Here is a 12,967-nt window from a genome sequence, read left to right as displayed (position 1 = left end):
TCGGAATCGCATGTCACAGTTTCCCAAATAGACATAAACGATTATTCTTTCACACTCGTTCTAAAGATAGGTGAAACATAAATGGAGTATAGACTATTGCAACTTGGTCTATCCCATGGGCTTTATAGCTCAGTTGGTTAGAGCGTCTGCCTAGTAAGCAGAAGGTCGAAGGTTCGACTCCCCCTGGAGCCTTCCTCTTTTTTTTCACATAGGCTACCACTTGTGTTTATCACTTCATTTTGCTGAGTTCAATTTCATTTCACATTTAGAATTTGCTGTTATTGTATTCAATAACATCAGACTGATATCTGCGTTTGTGTAAAATGGGTATTTTAGGAATCGCATGTCACACTTCTCCAAAGAGACATTAACGATTATTCTTTCAGACTCACTCTGAAGATAGCTCAAACATAAATGAAGTACTGACTATTGTCGTTTGTCCATCCTATCGGCTCTATAGCTCAGTTGGTTAGAGCGTCTGCCTAGTAAGCAGAAGGTCGAGGGTTCGACTCCCCCTGGAGCCTTCTTTTTTTCACAAAGGCTACCACTTGTGTTTATCAATTTCTTTTGCAAAGTTCCATTTACATTTCACATGTAAGATTTGCTGTTATTATTGTCAACAACATTAGACTGATACCGGAGCTTGTGTAGAAATGGATCTGATCGGAATCGCATGTCACAGTTTCCCAAATAGACATAAACGATTATTCTTTCACACTCGTTCTAAAGATAGGTGAAACATGAATGGAGTATAGACTATTGCAACTTGATCTATCCCATTGGCTTTATAGCTCAGTTGGTTAGAGCGTCTGCCTAGTAAGCAGAAGGTCGAAGGTTCGACTCCCCCTGGAGCCTTCTTCTTTTTTTCACATAGGCTACCACTTGTGTTTATCACTTCATTTTGCAAAGTTCAATTTCATTTCACATTTAGATTTTGCTGTTATTGTATTTAATAACACCAGACTGATATCTGCGTTTGTGTAAAATGGGTATTTTAGGAATCGCATGTCACACTTCTCCAAAGAGACATTAACGATTATTCTTTCAGACTCACTCTGAAGATAGCTCAAACATAAATGAAGTACTGACTATTGTAGTTTGTCCATCCTATCGGCTCTATAGCTCAGTTGGTTAGAGCGTCTGCCTAGTAAGCAGAAGGTCGAGGGTTCGACTCCCCCTGGAGCCTTCTTTTTTTCACAAAGGCTACCACTTGTGTTTATCAATTTCTTTTGCAAAGTTCCATTTACATTTCACATGTAAGATTTGCTGTTATTATTGTCAACAACATTAGACTGATACCGGAGCTTGTGTAGAAATGGATCTGATCGGAATCGCATGTCACAGTTTCCCAAATAGACATAAACGATTATTCTTTCACACTCGTTCTAAAGATAGGTGAAACATAAATGGAGTATGGACTATTGCAACTTGGTCTATCCCATGGGCTTTATAGCTCAGTTGGTTAGAGCGTCTGCCTAGTAAGCAGAAGGTCGAAGGTTCGACTCCCCCTGGAGCCTTCCTCTTTTTTTTCACATAGGCTACCACTTGTGTTTATCACTTCATTTTGCTGAGTTCAATTTCATTTCACATTTAGAATTTGCTGTTATTGTATTCAATAACATCAGACTGATATCTGCGTTTGTGTAAAATGGGTATTTTAGGAATCGCATGTCACACTTCTCCAAAGAGACATAAACGATTATTCTTTCAGACTCACTCTGAAGATAGCTCAAACATAAATGAAGTACTGACTATTGTAGTTTGTCCATCCTATCGGCTCTATAGCTCAGTTGGTTAGAGCGTCTGCCTAGTAAGCAGAAGGTCGAGGGTTCGACTCCCCCTGGAGCCTTCTTTTTTTCACAAAGGCTACCACTTGTGTTTATCAATTTCTTTTGCAAAGTTCCATTTACATTTCACATGTAAGATTTGCTGTTATTATTGTCAACAACATTAGACTGATACCGGAGCTTGTGTAGAAATGGATCTGATCGGAATCGCATGTCACAGTTTCCCAAATAGACATAAACGATTATTCTTTCACACTCGTTCTAAAGATAGGTGAAACATAAATGGAGTATAAACTATTGCAACTTGGTCTATCCCATGGGCTTTATAGCTCAGTTGGTTAGAGCGTCTGCCTAGTAAGCAGAAGGTCGAAGGTTCGACTCCCCCTGGAGCCTTCCTCTTTTTTTTCACATAGGCTACCACTTGTGTTTATCACTTCATTTTGCTGAGTTCAATTTCATTTCACATTTAGAATTTGCTGTTATTGTATTCAATAACATCAGACTGATATCTGCGTTTGTGTAAAATGGGTATTTTAGGAATCGCATGTCACACTTCTCCAAAGAGACATTAACGATTATTCTTTCAGACTCACTCTGAAGATAGCTCAAACATAAATGAAGTACTGACTATTGTAGTTTGTCCATCCTATCGGCTCTATAGCTCAGTTGGTTAGAGCGTCTGCCTAGTAAGCAGAAGGTCGAGGGTTCGACTCCCCCTGGAGCCTTCTTTTTTTCACAAAGGCTACCACTTGTGTTTATCAATTTCTTTTGCAAAGTTCCATTTACATTTCACATGTAAGATTTGCTGTTATTATTGTCAACAACATTAGACTGATACCGGAGCTTGTGTAAAAATGGATATGATTGGAATTGCATGTCACAGTTTCCCAAATAGACATAAACGATTATTCTTTCACACTCGTTCTAAAGATAGGTGAAACATGAATGGAGTATAGACTATTGCAACTTGATCTATCCCATTGGCTTTATAGCTCAGTTGGTTAGAGCGTCTGCCTAGTAAGCAGAAGGTCGAAGGTTCGACTCCCCCTGGAGCCTTCTTCTTTTTTTCACATAGGCTACCACTTGTGTTTATCACTTCATTTTGCAAAGTTCAATTTCATTTCACATTTAGAATTTGCTGTTATTGTATTTAATAACACCAGACTGATATCTGCGTTTGTGTAAAATGGGTATTTTAGGAATCGCATGTCACACTTCTCCAAAGAGACATTAACGATTATTCTTTCAGACTCACTCTGAAGATAGCTCAAACATAAATGAAGTACTGACTATTGTAGTTTGTCCATCCTATCGGCTCTATAGCTCAGTTGGTTAGAGCGTCTGCCTAGTAAGCAGAAGGTCGAGGGTTCGACTCCCCCTGGAGCCTTCTTTTTTTCACAAAGGCTACCACTTGTGTTTATCAATTTCTTTTGCAAAGTTCCATTTACATTTCACATGTAAGATTTGCTGTTATTATTGTCAACAACATTAGACTGATACCGGAGCTTGTGTAGAAATGGATCTGATCGGAATCGCATGTCACAGTTTCCCAAATAGACATAAACGATTATTCTTTCACACTCGTTCTAAAGATAGGTGAAACATAAATGGAGTATAGACTATTGCAACTTGGTCTATCCCATGGGCTTTATAGCTCAGTTGGTTAGAGCGTCTGCCTAGTAAGCAGAAGGTCGAAGGTTCGACTCCCCCTGGAGCCTTCCTCTTTTTTTTCACATAGGCTACCACTTGTGTTTATCACTTCATTTTGCTGAGTTCAATTTCATTTCACATTTAGAATTTGCTGTTATTGTATTCAATAACATCAGACTGATATCTGCGTTTGTGTAAAATGGGTATTTTAGGATTCGCATGTCACACTTCTCCAAAGAGACATTAACGATTATTCTTTCAGACTCACTCTGAAGATAGCTCAAACATAAATGAAGTACTGACTATTGTAGTTTGTCCATCCTATCGGCTCTATAGCTCAGTTGGTTAGAGCGTCTGCCTAGTAAGCAGAAGGTCGAGGGTTCGACTCCCCCTGGAGCCTTCTTTTTTTCACAAAGGCTACCACTTGTGTTTATCAATTTCTTTTGCAAAGTTCCATTTACATTTCACATGTAAGATTTGCTGTTATTATTGTCAACAACATTAGACTGATACCGGAGCTTGTGTAGAAATGGATCTGATCGGAATCGCATGTCACAGTTTCCCAAATAGACATAAACGATTATTCTTTCACACTCGTTCTAAAGATAGGTGAAACATAAATGGAGTATAGACTATTGCAACTTGGTCTATCCCATGGGCTTTATAGCTCAGTTGGTTAGAGCGTCTGTCTAGTAAGCAGAAGGTCGAAGGTTCGACTCCCCCTGGAGCCTTCCTCTTTTTTTTCACATAGGCTACCACTTGTGTTTATCACTTCATTTTGCTGAGTTCAATTTCATTTCACATTTAGAATTTGCTGTTATTGTATTCAATAACATCAGACTGATATCTGCGTTTGTGTAAAATGGGTATTTTAGGAATCGCATGTCACACTTCTCCAAAGAGACATAAACGATTATTCTTTCAGACTCACTCTGAAGATAGCTCAAACATAAATGAAGTACTGACTATTGTAGTTTGTCCATCCTATCGGCTCTATAGCTCAGTTGGTTAGAGCGTCTGCCTAGTAAGCAGAAGGTCGAGGGTTCGACTCCCCCTGGAGCCTTCTTTTTTTCACAAAGGCTACCACTTGTGTTTATCAATTTCTTTTGCAAAGTTCCATTTACATTTCACATGTAAGATTTGCTGTTATTATTGTCAACAACATTAGACTGATACCGGAGCTTGTGTACAAATGGATCTGATCGGAATCGCATGTCACAGTTTCCCAAATAGACATAAACGATTATTCTTTCACACTCGTTCTAAAGATAGGTGAAACATAAATGGAGTATAGACTATTGCAACTTGGTCTATCCCATGGGCTTTATAGCTCAGTTGGTTAGAGCGTCTGCCTAGTAAGCAGAAGGTCGAAGGTTCGACTCCCCCTGGAGCCTTCCTCTTTTTTTTCACATAGGCTACCACTTGTGTTTATCACTTCATTTTGCTGAGTTCAATTTCATTTCACATTTAGAATTTGCTGTTATTGTATTCAATAACATCAGACTGATATCTGCGTTTGTGTAAAATGGGTATTTTAGGAATCGCATGTCACACCTCTCCAAAGAGACATTAACGATTATTCTTTCAGACTCACTCTGAAGATAGCTCAAACATAAATGAAGTACTGACTATTGTAGTTTGTCCATCCTATCGGCTCTATAGCTCAGTTGGTTAGAGCGTCTGCCTAGTAAGCAGAAGGTCGAGGGTTCGACTCCCCCTGGAGCCTTCCTTTTTTTCACAAAGGCTACCACTTGTGTTTATCAATTTCTTTTGCAAAGTTCCATTTACATTTCACATGTAAGATTTGCTGTTATTATTGTCAACAACATTAGACTGATACCGGAGCTTGTGTAGAAATGGATCTGATCGGAATCGCATGTCACAGTTTCCCAAATAGACATAAACGATTATTCTTTCACACTCGTTCTAAAGATAGGTGAAACATAAATGGAGTATAGACTATTGCAACTTGGTCTATCCCATGGGCTTTATAGCTCAGTTGGTTAGAGCGTCTGTCTAGTAAGCAGAAGGTCGAAGGTTCGACTCCCCCTGGAGCCTTCCTCTTTTTTTTCACATAGGCTACCACTTGTGTTTATCACTTCATTTTGCTGAGTTCAATTTCATTTCACATTTAGAATTTGCTGTTATTGTATTCAATAACATCAGACTGATATCTGCGTTTGTGTAAAATGGGTATTTTAGGAATCGCATGTCACACTTCTCCAAAGAGACATTAACGATTATTCTTTCAGACTCACTCTGAAGATAGCTCAAACATAAATGAAGTACTGACTATTGTAGTTTGTCCATCCTATCGGCTCTATAGCTCAGTTGGTTAGAGCGTCTGCCTAGTAAGCAGAAGGTCGAGGGTTCGACTCCCCCTGGAGCCTTCTTTTTTCACAAAGGCTACCACTTGTGTTTATCAATTTCTTTTGCAAAGTTCCATTTACATTTCACATGTAAGATTTGCTGTTATTATTGTCAACAACATTAGACTGATACCGGAGCTTGTGTACAAATGGATCTGATCGGAATCGCATGTCACAGTTTCCCAAATAGACATAAACGATTATTCTTTCACACTCGTTCTAAAGATAGGTGAAACATAAATGGAGTATAGACTATTGCAACTTGGTCTATCCCATGGGCTTTATAGCTCAGTTGGTTAGAGCGTCTGCCTAGTAAGCAGAAGGTCGAAGGTTCGACTCCCCCTGGAGCCTTCCTCTTTTTTTTCACATAGGCTACCACTTGTGTTTATCACTTCATTTTGCTGAGTTCAATTTCATTTCACATTTAGAATTTGCTGTTATTGTATTCAATAACATCAGACTGATATCTGCGTTTGTGTAAAATGGGTATTTTAGGAATCGCATGTCACACTTCTCCAAAGAGACATTAACGATTATTCTTTCAGACTCACTCTGAAGATAGCTCAAACATAAATGAAGTACTGACTATTGTAGTTTGTCCATCCTATCGGCTCTATAGCTCAGTTGGTTAGAGCGTCTGCCTAGTAAGCAGAAGGTCGAGGGTTCGACTCCCCCTGGAGCCTTCTTTTTTTCACAAAGGCTACCACTTGTGTTTATCAATTTCTTTTGCAAAGTTCCATTTACATTTCACATGTAAGATTTGCTGTTATTATTGTCAACAACATTAGACTGATACCGGAGCTTGTGTACAAATGGATCTGATCGGAATCGCATGTCACAGTTTCCCAAATAGACATAAACGATTATTCTTTCACACTCGTTCTAAAGATAGGTGAAACATAAATGGAGTATAGACTATTGCAACTTGGTCTATCCCATGGGCTTTATAGCTCAGTTGGTTAGAGCGTCTGTCTAGTAAGCAGAAGGTCGAAGGTTCGACTCCCCCTGGAGCCTTCCTCTTTTTTTTCACATAGGCTACCACTTGTGTTTATCACTTCATTTTGCTGAGTTCAATTTCATTTCACATTTAGAATTTGCTGTTATTGTATTCAATAACATCAGACTGATATCTGCGTTTGTGTAAAATGGGTATTTTAGGAATCGCATGTCACACTTCTCCAAAGAGACATTAACGATTATTCTTTCAGACTCACTCTGAAGATAGCTCAAACATAAATGAAGTACTGACTATTGTAGTTTGTCCATCCTATCGGCTCTATAGCTCAGTTGGTTAGAGCGTCTGCCTAGTAAGCAGAAGGTCGAGGGTTCGACTCCCCCTGGAGCCTTCTTTTTTTCACAAAGGCTACCACTTGTGTTTATCAATTTCTTTTGCAAAGTTCCATTTACATTTCACATGTAAGATTTGCTGTTATTATTGTCAACAACATTAGACTGATACCGGAGCTTGTGTAGAAATGGATCTGATCGGAATCGCATGTCACAGTTTCCCAAATAGACATAAACGATTGTTCTTTCACACTCGTTCTAAAGATAGGTGAAACATAAATGGAGTATAGACTATTGCAACTTGGTCTATCCCATGGGCTTTATAGCTCAGTTGGTTAGAGCGTCTGCCTAGTAAGCAGAAGGTCGAAGGTTCGACTCCCCCTGGAGCCTTCCTCTTTTTTTTCACATAGGCTACCACTTGTGTTTATCACTTCATTTTGCTGAGTTCAATTTCATTTCACATTTAGAATTTGCTGTTATTGTATTCAATAACATCAGACTGATATCTGCGTTTGTGTAAAATGGGTATTTTAGGAATCGCATGTCACACTTCTCCAAAGAGACATTAACGATTATTCTTTCAGACTCACTCTGAAGATAGCTCAAACATAAATGAAGTACTGACTATTGTAGTTTGTCCATCCTATCGGCTCTATAGCTCAGTTGGTTAGAGCGTCTGCCTAGTAAGCAGAAGGTCGAGGGTTCGACTCCCCCTGGAGCCTTCCTTTTTTTCACAAAGGCTACCACTTGTGTTTATCAATTTCTTTTGCAAAGTTCCATTTACATTTCACATGTAAGATTTGCTGTTATTATTGTCAACAACATTAGACTGATACCGGAGCTTGTGTAGAAATGGATCTGATCGGAATCGCATGTCACAGTTTCCCAAATAGACATAAACGATTATTCTTTCACACTCGTTCTAAAGATAGGTGAAACATAAATGGAGTATAGACTATTGCAACTTGGTCTATCCCATGGGCTTTATAGCTCAGTTGGTTAGAGCGTCTGCCTAGTAAGCAGAAGGTCGAAGGTTCGACTCCCCCTGGAGCCTTCCTCTTTTTTTTCACATAGGCTACCACTTGTGTTTATCACTTCATTTTGCTGAGTTCAATTTCATTTCACATTTAGAATTTGCTGTTATTGTATTCAATAACATCAGACTGATATCTGCGTTTGTGTAAAATGGGTATTTTAGGAATCGCATGTCACACTTCTCCAAAGAGACATTAACGATTATTCTTTCAGACTCACTCTGAAGATAGCTCAAACATAAATGAAGTACTGACTATTGTAGTTTGTCCATCCTATCGGCTCTATAGCTCAGTTGGTTAGAGCGTCTGCCTAGTAAGCAGAAGGTCGAGGGTTCGACTCCCCCTGGAGCCTTCCTTTTTTTCACAAAGGCTACCACTTGTGTTTATCAATTTCTTTTGCAAAGTTCCATTTACATTTCACATGTAAGATTTGCTGTTATTATTGTCAACAACATTAGACTGATACCGGAGCTTGTGTACAAATGGATCTGATCGGAATCGCATGTCACAGTTTCCCAAATAGACATAAACGATTATTCTTTCACACTCGTTCTAAAGATAGGTGAAACATAAATGGAGTATAGACTATTGCAACTTGGTCTATCCCATGGGCTTTATAGCTCAGTTGGTTAGAGCGTCTGCCTAGTAAGCAGAAGGTCGAAGGTTCGACTCCCCCTGGAGCCTTCCTCTTTTTTTTCACATAGGCTACCACTTGTGTTTATCACTTCATTTTGCTGAGTTCAATTTCATTTCACATTTAGAATTTGCTGTTATTGTATTCAATAACATCAGACTGATATCTGCGTTTGTGTAAAATGGGTATTTTAGGAATCGCATGTCACACTTCTCCAAAGAGACATTAACGATTATTCTTTCAGACTCACTCTGAAGATAGCTCAAACATAAATGAAGTACTGACTATTGTAGTTTGTCCATCCTATCGGCTCTATAGCTCAGTTGGTTAGAGCGTCTGCCTAGTAAGCAGAAGGTCGAGGGTTCGACTCCCCCTGGAGCCTTCTTTTTTTCACAAAGGCTACCACTTGTGTTTATCAATTTCTTTTGCAAAGTTCCATTTACATTTCACATGTAAGATTTGCTGTTATTATTGTCAACAACATTAGACTGATACCGGAGCTTGTGTACAAATGGATCTGATCGGAATCGCATGTCACAGTTTCCCAAATAGACATAAACGATTATTCTTTCACACTCGTTCTAAAGATAGGTGAAACATAAATGGAGTATAAACTATTGCAACTTGGTCTATCCCATGGGCTTTATAGCTCAGTTGGTTAGAGCGTCTGCCTAGTAAGCAGAAGGTCGAAGGTTCGACTCCCCCTGGAGCCTTCCTCTTTTTTTTCACATAGGCTACCACTTGTGTTTATCACTTCATTTTGCTGAGTTCAATTTCATTTCACATTTAGAATTTGCTGTTATTGTATTCAATAACATCAGACTGATATCTGCGTTTGTGTAAAATGGGTATTTTAGGAATCGCATGTCACACTTCTCCAAAGAGACATTAACGATTATTCTTTCAGACTCACTCTGAAGATAGCTCAAACATAAATGAAGTACTGACTATTGTAGTTTGTCCATCCTATCGACTCTATAGCTCAGTTGGTTAGAGCGTCTGCCTAGTAAGCAGAAGGTCGAGGGTTCGACTCCCCCTGGAGCCTTCTTTTTTTCACAAAGGCGACCACTTGTGTTTATCAATTTCTTTTGCAAAGTTCCATTTACATTTCACATGTAAGATTTGCTGTTATTATTGTCAACAACATTAGACTGATACCGGAGCTTGTGTAGAAATGGATCTGATCGGAATCGCATGTCACAGTTTCCCAAATAGACATAAACGATTGTTCTTTCACACTCGTTCTAAAGATAGGTGAAACATAAATGGAGTATAGACTATTGCAACTTGGTCTATCCCATGGGCTTTATAGCTCAGTTGGTTAGAGCGTCTGCCTAGTAAGCAGAAGGTCGAAGGTTCGACTCCCCCTGGAGCCTTCCTCTTTTTTTTCACATAGGCTACCACTTGTGTTTATCACTTCATTTTGCTGAGTTCAATTTCATTTCACATTTAGAATTTGCTGTTATTGTATTCAATAACATCAGACTGATATCTGCGTTTGTGTAAAATGGGTATTTTAGGAATCGCATGTCACACTTCTCCAAAGAGACATTAACGATTATTCTTTCAGACTCACTCTGAAGATAGCTCAAACATAAATGAAGTACTGACTATTGTAGTTTGTCCATCCTATCGGCTCTATAGCTCAGTTGGTTAGAGCGTCTGCCTAGTAAGCAGAAGGTCGAGGGTTCGACTCCCCCTGGAGCCTTCCTTTTTTTCACAAAGGCTACCACTTGTGTTTATCAATTTCTTTTGCAAAGTTCCATTTACATTTCACATGTAAGATTTGCTGTTATTATTGTCAACAACATTAGACTGATACCGGAGCTTGTGTAGAAATGGATCTGATCGGAATCGCATGTCACAGTTTCCCAAATAGACATAAACGATTATTCTTTCACACTCGTTCTAAAGATAGGTGAAACATAAATGGAGTATAGACTATTGCAACTTGGTCTATCCCATGGGCTTTATAGCTCAGTTGGTTAGAGCGTCTGCCTAGTAAGCAGAAGGTCGAAGGTTCGACTCCCCCTGGAGCCTTCCTCTTTTTTTTCACATAGGCTACCACTTGTGTTTATCACTTCATTTTGCTGAGTTCAATTTCATTTCACATTTAGAATTTGCTGTTATTGTATTCAATAACATCAGACTGATATCTGCGTTTGTGTAAAATGGGTATTTTAGGAATCGCATGTCACACTTCTCCAAAGAGACATTAACGATTATTCTTTCAGACTCACTCTGAAGATAGCTCAAACATAAATGAAGTACTGACTATTGTAGTTTGTCCATCCTATCGGCTCTATAGCTCAGTTGGTTAGAGCGTCTGCCTAGTAAGCAGAAGGTCGAGGGTTCGACTCCCCCTGGAGCCTTCCTTTTTTTCACAAAGGCTACCACTTGTGTTTATCAATTTCTTTTGCAAAGTTCCATTTACATTTCACATGTAAGATTTGCTGTTATTATTGTCAACAACATTAGACTGATACCGGAGCTTGTGTACAAATGGATCTGATCGGAATCGCATGTCACAGTTTCCCAAATAGACATAAACGATTATTCTTTCACACTCGTTCTAAAGATAGGTGAAACATAAATGGAGTATAGACTATTGCAACTTGGTCTATCCCATGGGCTTTATAGCTCAGTTGGTTAGAGCGTCTGCCTAGTAAGCAGAAGGTCGAAGGTTCGACTCCCCCTGGAGCCTTCCTCTTTTTTTTCACATAGGCTACCACTTGTGTTTATCACTTCATTTTGCAAAGTTCAATTTCATTTCACATTTAGAATTTGCTGTTATTGTATTCAATAACATCAGACTGATATCTGCGTTTGTGTCAAATGGGTATTTTAGGAATCGCATGTCACACTTCTCCAAAGAGACATTAACGATTATTCTTTCAGACTCACTCTGAAGATAGCTCAAACATAAATGAAGTACTGACTATTGTAGTTTGTCCATCCTATCGGCTCTATAGCTCAGTTGGTTAGAGCGTCTGCCTAGTAAGCAGAAGGTCGAGGGTTCGACTCCCCCTGGAGCCTTCTTTTTTTCACAAAGGCTACCACTTGTGTTTATCAATTTCTTTTGCAAAGTTCCATTTACATTTCACATGTAAGATTTGCTGTTATTATTGTCAACAACATTAGACTGATACCGGAGCTTGTGTACAAATGGATCTGATCGGAATCGCATGTCACAGTTTCCCAAATAGACATAAACGATTATTCTTTCACACTCGTTCTAAAGATAGGTGAAACATAAATGGAGTATAAACTATTGCAACTTGGTCTATCCCATGGGCTTTATAGCTCAGTTGGTTAGAGCGTCTGCCTAGTAAGCAGAAGGTCGAAGGTTCGACTCCCCCTGGAGCCTTCCTCTTTTTTTTCACATAGGCTACCACTTGTGTTTATCACTTCATTTTGCTGAGTTCAATTTCATTTCACATTTAGAATTTGCTGTTATTGTATTCAATAACATCAGACTGATATCTGCGTTTGTGTAAAATGGGTATTTTAGGAATCGCATGTCACACTTCTCCAAAGAGACATTAACGATTATTCTTTCAGACTCACTCTGAAGATAGCTCAAACATAAATGAAGTACTGACTATTGTAGTTTGTCCATCCTATCGGCTCTATAGCTCAGTTGGTTAGAGCGTCTGCCTAGTAAGCAGAAGGTCGAGGGTTCGACTCCCCCTGGAGCCTTCTTTTTTTCACAAAGGCGACCACTTGTGTTTATCAATTTCTTTTGCAAAGTTCCATTTACATTTCACATGTAAGATTTGCTGTTATTATTGTCAACAACATTAGACTGATACCGGAGCTTGTGTACAAATGGATCTGATCGGAATCGCATGTCACAGTTTCCCAAATAGACATAAACGATTATTCTTTCACACTCGTTCTAAAGATAGGTGAAACATAAATGGAGTATAGACTATTGCAACTTGGTCTATCCCATGGGCTTTATAGCTCAGTTGGTTAGAGCGTCTGCCTAGTAAGCAGAAGGTCGAAGGTTCGACTCCCCCTGGAGCCTTCCTCTTTTTTTTCACATAGGCTACCACTTGTGTTTATCACTTCATTTTGCTGAGTTCAATTTCATTTCACATTTAGAATTTGCTGTTATTGTATTCAATAACATCAGACTGATATCTGCGTTTGTGTAAAATGGGTATTTTAGGAATCGCATGTCACACTTCTCCAAAGAGACAT

General features: G+C 39.0%; 18 non-coding genes across 18 annotated transcripts; all 18 read left to right on the top strand.

Annotated features, from left to right (window-relative positions):
* Positions 1-450: 450 nt before the first annotated feature.
* On the top strand, positions 451-524 carry Trnat-agu (transfer RNA threonine (anticodon AGU)). Its single transcript has one exon. It is a non-coding gene; the product is annotated as a tRNA-Thr (tRNA).
* Positions 525-1,112: 588 nt separating this feature from the next.
* On the top strand, positions 1,113-1,186 carry Trnat-agu (transfer RNA threonine (anticodon AGU)). Its single transcript has one exon. It is a non-coding gene; the product is annotated as a tRNA-Thr (tRNA).
* Positions 1,187-1,775: 589 nt separating this feature from the next.
* Positions 1,776-1,849, top strand: Trnat-agu (transfer RNA threonine (anticodon AGU)). Its single transcript has one exon. It is a non-coding gene; the product is annotated as a tRNA-Thr (tRNA).
* A 589-nt stretch (positions 1,850-2,438) lies between these two features.
* Positions 2,439-2,512, top strand: Trnat-agu (transfer RNA threonine (anticodon AGU)). The gene has a single exon. It is a non-coding gene; the product is annotated as a tRNA-Thr (tRNA).
* A 588-nt stretch (positions 2,513-3,100) lies between these two features.
* On the top strand, positions 3,101-3,174 carry Trnat-agu (transfer RNA threonine (anticodon AGU)). Its single transcript has one exon. It is a non-coding gene; the product is annotated as a tRNA-Thr (tRNA).
* Positions 3,175-3,763: 589 nt separating this feature from the next.
* Trnat-agu (transfer RNA threonine (anticodon AGU)) lies at positions 3,764-3,837 on the top strand. Its single transcript has one exon. It is a non-coding gene; the product is annotated as a tRNA-Thr (tRNA).
* A 589-nt stretch (positions 3,838-4,426) lies between these two features.
* Trnat-agu (transfer RNA threonine (anticodon AGU)) lies at positions 4,427-4,500 on the top strand. Its single transcript has one exon. It is a non-coding gene; the product is annotated as a tRNA-Thr (tRNA).
* Positions 4,501-5,089: 589 nt separating this feature from the next.
* Trnat-agu (transfer RNA threonine (anticodon AGU)) lies at positions 5,090-5,163 on the top strand. Its single transcript has one exon. It is a non-coding gene; the product is annotated as a tRNA-Thr (tRNA).
* Positions 5,164-5,753: 590 nt separating this feature from the next.
* Positions 5,754-5,827, top strand: Trnat-agu (transfer RNA threonine (anticodon AGU)). Its single transcript has one exon. It is a non-coding gene; the product is annotated as a tRNA-Thr (tRNA).
* A 588-nt stretch (positions 5,828-6,415) lies between these two features.
* Positions 6,416-6,489, top strand: Trnat-agu (transfer RNA threonine (anticodon AGU)). Its single transcript has one exon. It is a non-coding gene; the product is annotated as a tRNA-Thr (tRNA).
* A 589-nt stretch (positions 6,490-7,078) lies between these two features.
* On the top strand, positions 7,079-7,152 carry Trnat-agu (transfer RNA threonine (anticodon AGU)). Its single transcript has one exon. It is a non-coding gene; the product is annotated as a tRNA-Thr (tRNA).
* Positions 7,153-7,741: 589 nt separating this feature from the next.
* Trnat-agu (transfer RNA threonine (anticodon AGU)) lies at positions 7,742-7,815 on the top strand. The gene has a single exon. It is a non-coding gene; the product is annotated as a tRNA-Thr (tRNA).
* Positions 7,816-8,405: 590 nt separating this feature from the next.
* Trnat-agu (transfer RNA threonine (anticodon AGU)) lies at positions 8,406-8,479 on the top strand. Its single transcript has one exon. It is a non-coding gene; the product is annotated as a tRNA-Thr (tRNA).
* Positions 8,480-9,069: 590 nt separating this feature from the next.
* Trnat-agu (transfer RNA threonine (anticodon AGU)) lies at positions 9,070-9,143 on the top strand. The gene has a single exon. It is a non-coding gene; the product is annotated as a tRNA-Thr (tRNA).
* Positions 9,144-10,395: 1,252 nt separating this feature from the next.
* Positions 10,396-10,469, top strand: Trnat-agu (transfer RNA threonine (anticodon AGU)). The gene has a single exon. It is a non-coding gene; the product is annotated as a tRNA-Thr (tRNA).
* A 590-nt stretch (positions 10,470-11,059) lies between these two features.
* On the top strand, positions 11,060-11,133 carry Trnat-agu (transfer RNA threonine (anticodon AGU)). Its single transcript has one exon. It is a non-coding gene; the product is annotated as a tRNA-Thr (tRNA).
* Positions 11,134-11,723: 590 nt separating this feature from the next.
* Trnat-agu (transfer RNA threonine (anticodon AGU)) lies at positions 11,724-11,797 on the top strand. Its single transcript has one exon. It is a non-coding gene; the product is annotated as a tRNA-Thr (tRNA).
* Positions 11,798-12,386: 589 nt separating this feature from the next.
* Positions 12,387-12,460, top strand: Trnat-agu (transfer RNA threonine (anticodon AGU)). Its single transcript has one exon. It is a non-coding gene; the product is annotated as a tRNA-Thr (tRNA).
* Positions 12,461-12,967: the final 507 nt, after the last annotated feature.

This window comes from Haliotis asinina, chromosome 4 (genome assembly GCF_037392515.1).
Source record: "Haliotis asinina isolate JCU_RB_2024 chromosome 4, JCU_Hal_asi_v2, whole genome shotgun sequence".
NCBI classification, from domain to species: domain Eukaryota; kingdom Metazoa; phylum Mollusca; class Gastropoda; order Lepetellida; family Haliotidae; genus Haliotis; species Haliotis asinina.
This window is presented reverse-complemented; position numbering and strand designations above follow the sequence as displayed.